This window comes from Spodoptera frugiperda, chromosome 31 (genome assembly GCF_023101765.2).
Source record: "Spodoptera frugiperda isolate SF20-4 chromosome 31, AGI-APGP_CSIRO_Sfru_2.0, whole genome shotgun sequence".
In the NCBI taxonomy this organism is placed as follows: Eukaryota; Metazoa; Arthropoda; class Insecta; order Lepidoptera; family Noctuidae; genus Spodoptera; species Spodoptera frugiperda.
The window spans coordinates 1883299-1898941 of NC_064242.1; the positions used below are offsets into that span (position 1 = coordinate 1883299).

The following is a 15643-nucleotide window of genomic DNA, read 5'->3' on the forward strand; positions in this document are numbered from 1 at the left end:
ACGATCATCAAATGCTTGCGCATTTATGACATTAAGTACAGCTACAGATAAGTTGCCTTGTAAAACTCCAGTCGGTACCTTTCATTCATTTTTACGGTCGGAAGCCAGTTATCTAAGTTCAATAAAGTTGGTTGTGCCTCATACTTGTAAGGCGCCGCTTCAACGTCAAGATAAGTTGTTTAAATATCAATATCATCGATTCTTGTACCATCGTGTATGGTTAAATGTTCTTTTACGTTGTTTTTGGTTACTCATGAATGGAGATCGTTTATTTTGATGTATACTGTTTTTGTTTTTGGAAATTGGTTTGTATTGTTAACTGGTTTAAGGTTTGTATTTGTGTGATTTTCTTTTTTGTCTACTTCTTTTGCTATAGGTGCTGTTCTTCTTTGGTTTCTGTTAATACTGCAATCTGCAATTTCATTGAATTCTCTACCATTATTTTGGCATGATTCATCTTTGTTAAAATATGAAGCATTTAGTTAAACTAGCTTTGATTTACCGCTAGTGACATCTATTATCATCATCATCATTACATGCCACGTTAGTTTTGTATTTCCAATAATATTACTTCAACAAATTGATAACCAAAATTAATAAAAAATCTATCTATTACCACGTTAGAAGCCACATAACAAACCAAAAATAGGGACACCTTTTAACCTGCCATTCAAAGCCTATGGTCCTTGACCCTCACACCTGTTTCAATAGGCTCATGGGGTGCAAGTGACCGATGCGTTACGTAGGGTGTTACGCTTGAAGCCATATACCGTGACAAATAGCCAGGCTTACATTATTATATTATTAGATAGAAATTATTTTGTTACTACTATGTTTCCCATGGTTTTGTTTGTTTGTAGCTGTTGTAATTACTGAGTTGTTGGTCGAGTGTTATTAACTGGGTATGACTCTAGGGTTTGGTCCTTGGGTGGGTCAAAGTATATATTTTTTTTGATTATGAAAACTTTTTACAACCAAATCTGAAATAGCACTATTATCTGGTGTTAGGTGCGTTTCTTGCTGTATAAAAGTTATAATTTGATAAAAATACATGCAATACCAGATGACTTGAATTTGTAAGTTTTTGAAGAATGAGAACTATCCAACCAATATTCAGTATTTTAATGTAAATTCCTTCGATGCAGTACCTGTAGCCAAACCCAGTAGGTACCAACATACATTATCCCAATACATTACAAACAGTTGGTCAATAGGTAACTCCACTTAGCTCAAAGCTTTCACATGCTCCTGATAAACTCTAGTTACTGAGATAACTGCACACAGACGGACAGATTTACGAGTCACTTTATCAGGTAATAATGTTTTCTTAACGTTTATTCCATTAGTGTCCATATAAGTGAGGACTTAGTATATGGATAGTAAGGTTTTAGTATAAAAGTTTTTAGATACATTTGTAATTGCTTCCACTTTATTTGGTGGGGGAAAATCATCCAATGATTTCTCCCGCCTTGGGTGAGGCGAGATAAGTCTCAGACATGTCCAAGCCGCAGCACCGATAATTTTCGTAGCAATTAGTTCGTAGTTCTATATAGTCTCTGCCTACCCCCATGGGAGACAGGCGTGAGGTTATGTACGTAATTGAAGTCAAAATCATCGTACTCTGTAATCAACTGATTAGAGTTTAATTTCTTGTAATAATTGGATTATTAATTACTGTATGTAGATAAGAAACGTGGTTAACTGATATTATATAGCCACAGCCACAGTAATATGTAGTAGGTACAAACACTAGACAACTGAAGATGAATGAAAATTTTATTTTAAAAAAAGCTACATCATCCAATCTAAGTGGCATAGTCCCGTTAGTAATAAAACCTATGTATATGTACCAGGAAACTATCGAGGACGACAATTTAAATGATTCCGTATGTGAAGTAGTGAGGTGTGAAGTAGACAAAGTGGTTTATGGTAAACGTTATAGGCACATGATTATTCCTTTGAAGGTAAGATTAAAGTGCTCGATCCATCGAAGAGAGATAATAGGGAAAAAGAAAAGTAACACTACCTGGCACACTCAGATACATTTAATGATTACTTAAACTATTCCTTAGTAACGATTTTGTTCCGAAAATAATTGCTAAGGACTGGATTAAGTAACCATTAAATGAAGAGTCATTTAAATATTTACTACAGTACTCAGAGGAGTACGGCAGTAAATATTCGTTTACCTGAAGGACTAAATTCGTGTGTATTGAGACCCGTTTTTATTTAATCGTACAATAGGGATAAGTTTACTGTCCAACCGAAACATCTGTTCAAATTTGTTCAAGCATACATCCATAAATCACTCTGCAATTTATGACCTAAAAATATCGAGGAGTAACATTATACTGGAGTGGGAACAACAGGTGCACTTTAGGACGTTTCAAAGTCATTGCCACAAGGTTAAATAAGAGTTCAGATACGCCAAAGGATTAGGAAGGAATTAGATACAGGAACGAAATATATTAAACGTCGAAATTGTGCTGTAATTAGCCATTTCGTCTTTGTGAGTCATTATATTTTATTTTTTATGGAATAGGTGGCAAACGAGTCATCTGATGGTAAGCGATCAGCGTCGTCCATGGACACCCGCAACACCAGAGGAGTCACAGGTGCGTTGCCGTATTTTGAATTTAGTAAAGAATTACTTAATAAATAAAAAATAAAAATGAAGAGCAATAGAAATTGCTCTTCATTTTTGTTTGGAACTCAAATCAAATCATGACCGACCAACCCTTTAACTGTCCTTCTTTCCTATATTATCATTAAAACCTGTCCCTTACCATCAGTTAAATCTATATTTGCCTTCACCTTGAAAGCATCATCTGTTCCATTCAAATTCAATTTGCCTGTGTTCACGTTTCCAATACAAACATTGCCCTTACCAGCGGCTATGTTTGTCTGTACGTTTTTTACTTTTTGTCTGTCTGTCTGAGAGCTATTTTTGGGTCGAGTGAAACAAAAACATGTTTCAACTTGTCGGGATTGAGTTTGGGTGTTCTAAGGATATGTATGTTAAATGACATTGGTGATCAATTAGAGACAGCTGGTTTATTTTGGGTTTTAGTGCAGTGTTGTTGAACAAATTGTCTTTGTATATTCCCAAAGTATTGGATAAAAGTGAAAAACTAAAAGCAAAAAGAGGCGGAAATCAATTCGGTATAATATTATTGACACACCGAAATGTGATCACACAAACGACACAGATCTAGCAGACATTTAACGAGTGAGTGATTGTTAAAAAGAATTAAAAAAGTACTCATCTCAAGATACTTGTAGGTCAACATAAAACGGCAGTTCCTCTTCAAGCTTATACTCGTATACATAGTTGCTAATTTCATTCATTAGCTACCAGTAAAAGTAATGTTAGAGAGGTTCTTGAGCTCAAGCGAATGTCAAGCAAAGTAATTACATCATAAAACTAACAAATCTTAGGTCAACAAACTCATTGACATTTTCAAGTCCAATTAGCAATTTCTATGCTATTTCAACCGGTATCTCCGTACGCAATACCGAATATAGAAAATCCTTTTAATTACCAACTTAATCAAAACACATAACTTCCTCTAAGCAAGAAATAAATCAATGAGAATCAATGTCATTGGGATAGCATCTGATAGCGATATCGCGTAACGGTAGTCGATACTTAATTGAACCTCTAATGAGCTTCGACTTGTACATGGGAAATTGTAATTAGCAAGGCTCTAATTATGCGTCATGGAATTTGAGATAGCAATTTGTATATAAATGTTACGTTGGCCATAAAGTTTATTTGAGGTGCATTGTTAGGTTGAAGAAAGGGTCGTTAGTTGTGTACATAGGTCCGTGAAACGGGGTTTATGATGGCGCAGAGCTTCTCATATGGAACGTTTACAATCAAATTAGATACATAAAGACGACGATATATGAGTTTGGTTCAATCTACTGATAAAGAAATGTATTTTATGAATTTGCAAGCAAATATGGAGCTTGATTTAGCAAACTGAGTCAAATATTTTAACCTCTTGTATAATATAAGACAATAGAAAACATTGAGTCTCGTATGGATGTGTTCCGGCACACGAAGGGTTAATTATCTTAAGACATGAGACTTAAAAAAAACTAACAAAAGAGTAGGTGAAGAACTAAAGGAGATTTATAATAGTAACTTATTTAATTCAATGTAAAGTCACAACCATGCCACCTACAGAGCCAATAACTATAAAACCTCTATAATTAGTCAATAAAACAAAAGAAGATAAAGCACAAGTTAGATCAAGTATCAATAACATTAAATCCACCGCCATATTTGGAACCGGGAAACCTTTTCCTAAGTATCATTAAGTAACGTTAACATACTAATACGTCAATGTAGATCAACCCTGACTTGGTATATCGGGTTCTCTAGATGGAAAGAAGAATTTCTGTGTAAACAAGATGAAAAAGTTTTTTCAATGAACTGTTCTATACTTTTCTGGAAAGTTCACAGCGTGAGCAGTGTTGATGGATGAGGATTGGTTGATATTCTATTTTGAAATGTAGATGTTAAAATTTTATAAAGGTACAATTTTGATTCAGTACTTCAAATATATCGGCTGATACAGATTATCAAGGACGAAAAAGAGGAAGACATCCATAGTAAATGCAACTAATTTTAAATTAGGGTAAATTATCACAACGGGACTAACGCATATTAAAGAACGTAGGTACAATGGTTTTGTCAAGAAATGCAGAAACATAACCATTCTCTAAACAGCCAAGACGTAAAAAGATGATAATAATATACTAACAAAGAAAATACAGGCTATACTAACTGATAGCTTTAAGATCTTAGGAAGTAGTGTGTCCGTGGGCGATGAATTAACGGGCCTGGTTGTAAGCGATCATTATCGTTGAACGCGACACATTATGCGAAGACTTTGAACGTTACCGACCTGTCTGTGTAGACGTAGATGTTACTACTGCGATTACAATCTATTTTGACTTGTTTTCTCACTTTTATGTGTGGATAGGAAACTTGATATGATGTTTGCTATTGTTTAAAGAAAGGTAGGGATAACAAATATATTATACGAAATTATTATATTTGTAACAGAAAGTCTTTTTTCAACTAGCCCACGTTAAGGATAACACTTACTAAAAGGACGATTAGGCAAAAATGTGAAGGTTTTTTTTGAGGGGGGGGAAATCATTCAATGGTTTTTCCACCTTGGTTGAGTGATAGGTAGTGTCAGACTCTTACTAATTAAAAACCCTCGTTCCTACTTCTGCTCTTCGAGCAGCCCGCAGCTCCGAAAATGTGAACGCTAGACGCGGAAGGTCTAGCTGGAATCCTTAATTGTCAAAAATGCTACTGAACTTCGACTTCGGATCCCTTAGAACACAACAGAGAGAGTGGCATTGGTCCCAATACATGACATCCTTATAACATCGGGACGAGTAATATATTAGAACTAGAGAAAAATGTTTATGCAAATTAGTAAACCTCAGCATACCATCATCTTAACCATGACTCAAAACATTGACACTGCAATTAAATAACTGTCTGCCCTAATTCCTTCCAAGCGTTTGTCACAAGCAGACTTGGTACTCCATAAATCGTGCACTCACTTTCGTGACTCCGTGAGTCTTGTGTGTTGCTCTCAAAACTGAGTGCAGTTCATCATCTTAATATTCCGGTTTGTTTTATTACAGCCGTTGGTTTGATGGACAGATAAGTTTTGAGAAAGCCTTTGTTCCTACAGTAATGGTTTGGGTTGGTAAAGGAAATTTTTTGATTGAAGTGATCTGGGTAGTCTGACGTCGATTAAGGTCGATTAAAATTGAAGGCTTTATTTAAATTGAACGGATACATGTTGTTTAAGGACATATCACATTTTAACGGCACTGCTAAAGCCCAGCAATAACTTGTCATTTCAATTTGAACATTAAATCCTTGTGTCGTATGATATATTTCATAAAGTCAATACAAGAAGGCTGAAAGCGCGCGGGCTGCGAGGTGACAACGCGCTTACAGCATTTTATATTGTTTCCAAAGCAAAATAACCGTGCTGAAGCTGTGCCGTGTCTAATAATGCTTCTGTGGTTTTGGAACATCTTAAGTGTAAATTTTAATGGCAGCTGCCAAGGTATGCAGCGCTTGAACACACATGAAGGAATTCGGGTTTCCCTGGTACAAATACCAGCCAAAATTCCAATCCTGATTGAAATTCTGGCAACAATAGAATGACACCTTATCTCCATTATTCAATTAGGTCATTTTAATGTTGTAAAGATCTAAAGTAAACTGTAACTACTTTTCAAAACCATGTACAAATTAAAATATCATACTGTAATCTTTAACCTAGACGCGCTTCAAAAAAACCCACTACAATTTCAACACACTTTATTCCCCAACCAAACGGAACTGTAAAAGCCCAACAATTCAAAGTGCCGGTGTGTCCAGCAAAAAACTGACCACACGACACAACACTGTAACATTATGCACGGGAGATATGGATCGCTTTCTTTATGGCCGACACGTCAGTCTTATCTAGACAAGAATCAATTACTTAATCAAAACCGAAAGTGAAGCTTGACAACGTATACATGAAGTTTTTATTTGCACTCCTCTCTTGTAGAGGTTAATTTTTTGATGAGGATCATTTTGTTGGTATTGAAAGTGTCTATTTAAAAAGTGTTATAGACTGTGTCGTGGATTTAATGGTTGATGAAACTAATAGCGACGATGATGTTTTTTTTTAAACGAGCAGACGGATCACTTGATGGAAAGCAATCGCCGCCGGCCATGGACACCCGAAACACCAGAGGCGTTACAAGTGTGCCTTTTGGGGATAGGATATTAAGGGTTGTTGGGGAATCGGGGTTTGGAAAGATTGCGAAGGGGGGTAATTGGGCCCCCGATAATCTCAGTCACATTACGAAACCGTTGTTTGACGTCGGTTTTCTGTGACGCCGTGGTTATTACTCCAGTCAAGCCGGCCGTCTTAGTTTTGATTTCCTTAGATCAAATAAAAATATTTTCAATAGTGATAAAAAGTTTCGTTGCCTATTATTACGATGGCTAATTACACTTCTGTTGGAGTATAACCCCTTCGGGAGTAACAAGCTTGACCTTACAGTACCTACCTTAGAAGTAAACGCTAAGTAGTTATCTCAATTAGAAAAGCCAGCCTTCTAACCACAGCGACTTAGGTATAACATTATGTTCCGTAATCCTATACAATTCATTCACATTGCCGTTTTCAAAGTCAACGACATTGTTACGCTGTTATTATGGTTATAGAGGCATTAAATCAACCTGACTGCTTCACTTCATTCCATAAGGAAGCGATAGAAAATACTCGTACAATAACGTTACACCTGTTTCTTTTAAGGATTGGACAGAAACATACTTACGCATAGTATCAGAAATATTTGTTTTAGTCCTGGAAAATAGAAAGCAAGTCTACAGCCATACAAAAGGTAAAATTACACGATGATCTAAGATATTAAATGTGATTTTTACTTTTCACCAGTTATCTGACTCTCATTAAGGTGGGTGAAACTATTGTCGACGATACGACGATCTCCAAATCTTCTAATGAAATTTTCCTTTTTGGCAATGGTGACAATAAGATACACATACTAAATCAATAAATCGATTCCTATATTGATTTGCACACTGATATATCGCCAGCAATAAAATAAATTACAATCAATATTAGATGCTCCATCCAAATATGACGCCCCAAGACAATTTCGGTTTTTATGGTACAATAAATTTCATTAAACGATGATCATTGACAATGGCTTTTAGCGTGTAAATATCTAGTGCCCATATAAGTGGCGAGAGGTCACAGAAGCGTTTCGATCGCAAAACGTGACTAATATTGGAGTGACCGTTAAGACGATATCTAAATTATACATTGTGTATAACAAAATCGTTGTACGTTTTTCGATTTCTCCCTGTCGAACGGACCACGCCCGTAGTGCGTCCGATGGCATTTACCGTCTCCGATATTGTTTGCGCTCCGCCATTTTCGCATTGACAACCGCTGATCAGATATAACGTACATTTCGTATTGAATGCAAGAGAATTTATGCGGATTCATGTCTGCGTTGTTTTGATTTTGTTTATCGTTGGGTTTGTGAAAGCGGCCTATTAAGATGGACGATTTAAATGCGAACTAGATGTGAGTTCGCGGCACGAGTCAGTTTTTTACTTGAACTATGAGGTTTTTAGATGGATACCTGTGATATGTGCTTGATGGCTGTCAATGTTCCAGATTCTCGTGGAGCGTTTAATAACGATCTTGTTCTCAATTTTCGTCTCGTTTTCTACATTATGTGGATGACATCTTGCTTGATGTAATCGCAAGTGTTGCTTTATTTTGATAATGGGCAAGTGACACAATGAGAAACATGTTTGTTTGATGACTTAGAGTTGACTAGTTTTTTCATTTTAAAATAAGTAGCTTATACATCAGTCTAAATTATGGATTGGTGACAATTACAGGACAAGACAAAGGAAGAACTATCAATTTCGAAAATAAAAATTCATGATGTTTTAGTTTTTCTATCCGATCGGTCAATCTACCAAAGGACATAGAAACACCAGTATTGACATAATACCTATAAACAGATCTGGAAATGATAAGAATTGAGGGTGTCAGCTGCTTATCGGACCAAGATACAAAGGTCAGGCTACTACTATTGTACTCTTGGTATGTGGAATAGAAACTCCTGACGATTTATAACGTGTACTAGCTATAGATAAGAATTTAGACACCTACTCTCTCAGAAGGCATTTTAGAAATCTGTAAAAGAATTCTTCATTTGTTAAATGGTTTCACGATAAAATGGAAGCCTACGGTGGTCTTGTGGATGCAGTCACAACTGTGGAACATGTGATACTTGAACCAATTTTGGATATTCCGGACCTGCGGACTGTCTAGCGAGTTTATCGGGGCTTCGGCTCAAAAATTAGGAGTAGAAACGGGGTGGTTTTTAGTCAGTAAGAGTCTGATATTCCCTCTCGCCTCGCCCAAGGCGGGAGAAAACATTAGATGATATTCCCCACTTAAAAAATTTTGGTTATTCATTTTTGAAAATCTGAGTAGCTATAATTGGTCATATAGAATTTTAGTTTGAAGGAATGGCGTTAAACGTCATACTTATTTGAGCCATTTGGTAGAAACAGAGGCAATGATGTGAATGGAATACAATTTGAACCCGTAACCTTTATGAAAGCGAAGCTCTCTTCCGTTAACAATAGCACTTTATTCTATCTTCACTATAAGTTAGGCATTGTGTTGGGCATTACGAAAACTGTTAGTATTTACTGTAGATTTAGAATTGGTAATGTTTTGAGAAATTGTGTTGAATGATTTTCTTCAATGAAGTGATTCAATGGTTTAGATGTTTTGACTATCGCTGTTTATTATTTGAAGTTTATGGGATGACAAACTATCAATGGCAATTTCTGGATTAGCAGTTTGCAGAAGCAAAAGGAAGAAGCGATAGATTGTTTTGGTTATGAGTTTATTTATTTATACAAAACAAATAAATAACGTCCAATTAAAAACAAATTGCTATCCAAAAATACAGCCATCGCAATTTCCTTTTACAATAAATCGGACTAACATCTTAACATTCAACTTGACTCTGTTTCAACAAAAGATTAGGCTAAACCTGTCGCTTTACTCATTTTGCAGAACAGAAATATGATGATATATTATCATTGTCAGCGAACAAAAACTATGATATATTACAAGGCAGGTCACTAAACTCGGACATAGCAGGCGATCTGTGATATGATTGTTTTCCGTCCACCAACCGTGAAGAGGTATTTAGTTGAATAATCTTTGTGATAATGTCATCAGTTGTCGACGATATAATTAGCTTTCTAGATGAAATGGTGATTAATGATATAGATTTGGATGGTGATGACTGTTTTGTAGATGATGGTGATGAGGGAAGTGATAGAGTGGAACAATAAGCGATTGTTGTTAATGATTTTGGTTTAGATGCTTATTAGAATGATGCAAATTGGTTTGTTCATGCCGTAACTTAAGCAGCAAGGTAAGCATTATTAGATAAAGCTAGTGCTGATTGCATAATAGGTATCTAATAAGTTAAACTAGAAATAAGCATATTTTTAATATTAAGTAACAACACTAGTAGAACATATTTGCATTAAGCAATATTTGCTACCTTTTTAGGAAAATGCAAAATAGATAGTATCGTCTTGTTGCGTAAAAGAAACTAATAAGCTGATAATAGCAACAAAAGTGAATCCACTATGATTTATGCATTCACAAAGAGGTCAATAGCTTTACAATGCTTTTAAACTTAGCTCTGATTTATGTCTCACTTACAAAACTGGATCGATTTCCTCTATTATCTTTTATGGTTTTACAGCATATATGATCTTTGAAAGCTTTTTCTCACACGTGATTAGCGAATGAGATTATTTCGTAACGTTTTCTCTATTCACACATCATCTTAAGACAGTGTCTAATAAAACAGGTGTTCTAATCTTTTTCTCTTTAGTGTCTATAAGAGTATTATCATATTTTTTATCGGCATTACTATTATCATCATCTTCATAATAAGCTACGTCTTTACCGTTCGGTATTTATAAGGTACCATCTTTTTTACCTATACTTGGCCAATAATCTATAATCTTAACATGCACTTGTTTTAGTGTTTACTACAATTGGATTGTCCTGTTTTCACCTGTCTTTTAAAGTTAATTTTAGAGGCATATTCAAAGCAATTACTTTTACTAATAGTTCAGTTATTTCATCTACATCTATATCATTACTATTTTCTTTGCCAAAATTATTATCATATCTAATAGCTCTAATATAAACAGTTTCACTATCACCCACAAAAACAAAGAGTGAACTTAAAACAATCACCACCTTGGTTACAAGCTTAAAAGTGTTAGTTAATAAATTACTAACAACACAAGCGTCGATGGCATTTTAGTCACGACTTGTGCTGACTCCCCAACAGCCAAGATTTATGAACCGATATGTTCGCACATTTCATTATTAAATGTTAATTCGATTCTGGAGTAATGGATAATGGAAAGCGGTTGGACCTAGATGTAGATGTGTAGATAAGTAATTATGTTTCTTACTGCCGTACACAGAGTCATTTAATGATTACTTAACCCAGTCCTTAGCAATTGTTTTCAATACAAAATCGTTACTGAGGAATAGTTTAAGTAATCATTAAATGTCTCTGAGTGCGGTAGTCTGTTGGGTTTTTAAGTTATGTGTGACAGGATTTTCACGGAACTGCGGACTGTCACCGATTACCTAGGCTTCAGTTTGAAAAGCAGGATAGGAACAGGGTGGTTTTTAGTTAGTATGAGTTTGACTCCCTTTCGCTTCGCCCAAGGCGGGAGTGGTCATTGAATGATTTTCCCCCTTAAAAAAGGGGGTCAAATTAAGTTAGAGGGTTGTAATGGATAACGGATTCTAAGGATCGTGTCGAGGATTGTTCGCCTATCAAAGTCAATTTGACTTCGAAGAAAGAAGAAACTGATATTTCTAAATATGTTTTTAAAAAGTTATCCATATGCCTTTATGTAGGCAATATTGTTTTTTAAAAACAATGACGTACTTAGCCTTTTATTTTAGCACAATTACTTATGTATAAAAGCCTAAAGTAGTCTCAACATTATTTTAAGTAACACTCCAACTTTCAAGCTACATTCAAACTTTACGTTAGGGGGCAAAACACCGTAAACCAAATTAACTTATCAACGGCAAATAATATAAACTTCATCGTCAAACATACGAGGTACAATCAAGCAATTTTGAACTCTACTACCAAGTAAATAGGCTCTATAAAGTTTTTAGTGTGGAATAAATAAACTTGAGATCCCATGGTGACTGATTCCAGGGTAAATAAAAGGGGCTTTTTATATGGTTTTATGAAGCGTTAATGCGTTAATTTTGGAAGTCTTACTTAACTGTATGGTACCAGAGTTTAGAAACACACTTCCTTTAAAAAAAATCTCTGTCTTACAAATTGCCTCATATTTCAACGAGATTCTAAGATAGACAATGATATTAATATATTATTCTAGGAATTTATTCATTCATCAGGTAAAATTATATAGAGATTTCGTTTTATCAATACTTTTTTAAGAGGAGAAAATCATCTAATCTCTTCTCCCGCCTAGGGCAAGACAGTGTCAGACTCTTACTGACTAAAAACTCCCCGTTCCTACTCCTGTTTTTTGTCCCGTGTCCCGGTAACCCGCTAGGTAGTCTGAAGCTCCGGGTCTGCATTAGCCCTACCAAGCCCAATCTGTGATGGTTTACTGTCAGCGCCAAATAGCTACTAACCTTTAAGACTCCTCATTGTCTAAGCAGAAGGAGACTTGATGATAATAAACAATCACTTACCAACCAAAGATCATTTAGCATTCGAGGTTTATGCTAAAACACGTCCAGTGCTTTACAGAAGCATTCTTTAAATACCAAGAGGACATACCTGTGAACAAATAAACAATAGATATTAACATTTAGCACAATGAGGAATGTTTTCTAAGAAACAGTGATGATTTTCGTGACAACAATTACTAAGGAAAAATGATGACACAGTCGTTTTATTTTGGGAAACTTGGAACTAGCAATTTTGATAAAAAACTTGTTAGAATACTGATTGATTTGATTTGATTTCAGTCATGATCGTCCCACTGTAGGGCAAAGGCCTCCCTATCCTCCTTCCAATTCCCTCTCTGTGTCACTGCTCTCTCTGCTAGAATACTATGTAACATTTTTTGGCGAAGTGAATTTTCAAAGTTGGTCGAAGATTTCTATAGGAATATCGATGTATGTAAGTACGGAAGGAATATCTTGTAGCTTATTTACAGTAAACAAATTCATTTAATTTAATTTCAATATGTTTTGTATCTAGTAAATTTATAACAAGATTTCTTTTATATACGATTTTAGTTGATATTTCAATGAGTTTAAAACAACATACACAACTGCTACTAAACTTCCTGTGTCGACTGAGCCCTTTACCGTACTTTCCCTTTGATTCTTTAGCACGAGGACATGTGTACTTAATTAGAAAACCTCGTTGTCCTCATTTCCTACTACATTTCTTTTCTCTTTGCACCAACACTAGTACCTAAGTGGTTATTTATGAAAAGTATTTAAGGCAATTTACACCCACTTTTTCTCTAGTTTTGTAAGTCCCATGTAATAGGGTGTGAGCCTATTGCCATATACCTGACACAATTCCACTGCTACTACTGAGAAATTTTCAAAAAGCTTAGTAATACTTTGCCCGCGATGAGAATCGAACCCGAGACCACTTGCCCGGCAGTCGCAATGGCCACCACTCGACCAACGATACAGTCTTAACGTGCCGTAATGTGCACCTCAGATTACTCTTCGAAGATAAAAGACGTTTCCAATATTCAGTACTACTGCCAACCCAGTAGGTATACCAGGTATGTATACCCCTGATATATAAATGGATATATTGAAGGCATTCAAAGAAAACCACATCAAAAATTCAGCAGCTGCGGATAACAGTTATCCGCTATAAAGAAAAAACCGCGATTCCAACAAAGAAGTTTTGATTAAGTATTACAAACACGGTTGCCATAAGAATAAAATACAAAGAACATGAGTTTCATTAGAAAACAAGGCTTTTGCGGTTAATTTTGCATATCCAGTAGATTGTGTTGGGTTTTGTTCTATAGTATGCTTATGTAATAATAATAAACTTGGTAGGTACAAGTTGCTTATTCAATGTGGTTGGATTTTATAACCAGAAGTTGATAGGAAATAAAACAGATAGCTACTGTTGTTGTGTGAAAGTGAAAAGAGGATATCAACTTTAACGCAATTAAATTGGTGAAAAGTGGGTGTACATTGTACAGTGGCATTACGTGCCGTAATGTGCACCTCTGCTTACCCTTCGAGGATAAAAGGCGTGATGTTACAAAAAAAAAAACGCAATAAAAAAAAACAGGTTTAATGTGTTAAGTATTTTTTAAGAATTAAACCACATCATTTTGAATGAAATCAAAGAAATCATAATTTCATATAACAATAGCATTAAGTCCGATTTCATGGTAATAGCATTCTCTGTTTGTAACTACAACAGATTTTAGTTATCTATCTAACAGAGTTTTTAAGGAATTCTTGGGGGACAGCGCGAACGCAGTCCCCACTACCAAAAATTACGCATCCGAGTTATCCGCATTAGGGATAATCGCAGAGGTCAACCCAATCGCAGTGCAATGAGAGGATCTCGCCCTGGGGGAACCGCCTACTTGATCACGGTTTCCCCTATGCCAGGTAAGTATGCCGTACGGCGAGCGAGCCGCGAGGGTCGTTCAACGCCGGAGAATCTTAACACCGCGATTCAGAAAATGACGTCATTGCACACCGCCATCTAGTTGCGAATTCGGTACTAAAATCTCCCCTTTGCGTTGTTCAATACAACCCCCTCTCTGAGTCGTGAAGGTTACTATTATTAGCAATAGAGGAGCAAGCTCTCTTTGTGTTCTCGTTTTCGTTAAAATATTTTGTCAGAGACCCTCTGTCTCTGCTTCGGATTATAAAACAAACTTTGATTTTAGTACAGACAAGCATTTAATAATAATTACAAGATTTTTTGAAAAAGTGTAGTTGTCCAGTTGAGCTGACTCGTGGTATTTTTAAAAGATGCAAGTCTACAAACATTCAAAACTGATTCTCAAACAAATGAAGATAAGATACATTTTCCAATCGACACAATTTCAGTTCTGTTACAATAAATCAGTAACAAAGCGAGTTGCGAACACTCATGTTGGACAATTTATAGATCAAGATGTTGGAACCGAAAATTAAATCAGTGCTACGGTTAGCCCTAAAGGTTTTAGGATATTGTAAAGTCACGAGTTCATGTTACAATCTCTTTCTAATATGTACAGTTGTTGATAAAAGTCGATCTCAACCTTTCGGTTTGGAGATTGTGGTGCAGTTGGACGTTTGATAATAAATAAAATAGGTAATCATGTTTTATACGTATTGAGTAGTTCAATGTTGGTAAATATATTAGTTAGCAAGTTATCACGTTGTAAATACATTAGTTGAAAGAATTCAGTTTTAGCAGTCAGAGAGAAAGCAAGGTCTTTAACACAACTAAAATAAACACAACATTATTTTTTATGTTATAAGCCGGTAAACGAACTGACGGATCACATGATCGCCGGTGCCTATGAATATCGGCCTTTTGGAGAGCAGGAATCGGCAATTAGGAAGATTGAGAAGAGAAAATAATAGTAATACTAATCACAAAGGACAAATTAAAATGACGTTCAGGAATGAAGTGGAATTACCGTAAGAAGAAGAATTTGAATGAAGATTTGGAATTGAAATAATACAGTTCTTATTGACATTCAATTAAATATAGAGTAACATTAAATTTCCCATTACTTTTGTCGTCGTCTATACGATTAATCACAGTGCAGCTTGTGCAACTGTTTGTGAAGACTGCACGTTCAGGTACAATGAACGTGTTTAGAGCAGGAGCCGTGACGATAGGTAGCTTTATAGTCACGTTGGGAATTTACGAAGTGCTAATAGAAGTGTACGTAATAATATTTATGTACTAAATAGGTGATATTTGTAGATATTTAATACCCACTTTTCAC

At 35.6% G+C, this 15643-nt stretch overlaps 1 protein-coding gene and 1 non-coding gene across 6 annotated transcripts in view; both read right to left on the reverse strand.

The window, feature by feature from the left end:
* LOC118276042 (protein TANC2) overlaps positions 1-15643 on the reverse strand; it is a 310683-nt gene that overhangs the window by 100230 nt on the left and 194810 nt on the right. The window lies entirely within an intron of this gene.
* On the reverse strand, positions 14150-14311 carry LOC118276519 (U1 spliceosomal RNA). The gene has a single exon (XR_004783674.1). It is a non-coding gene; the product is annotated as a U1 spliceosomal RNA (small nuclear RNA).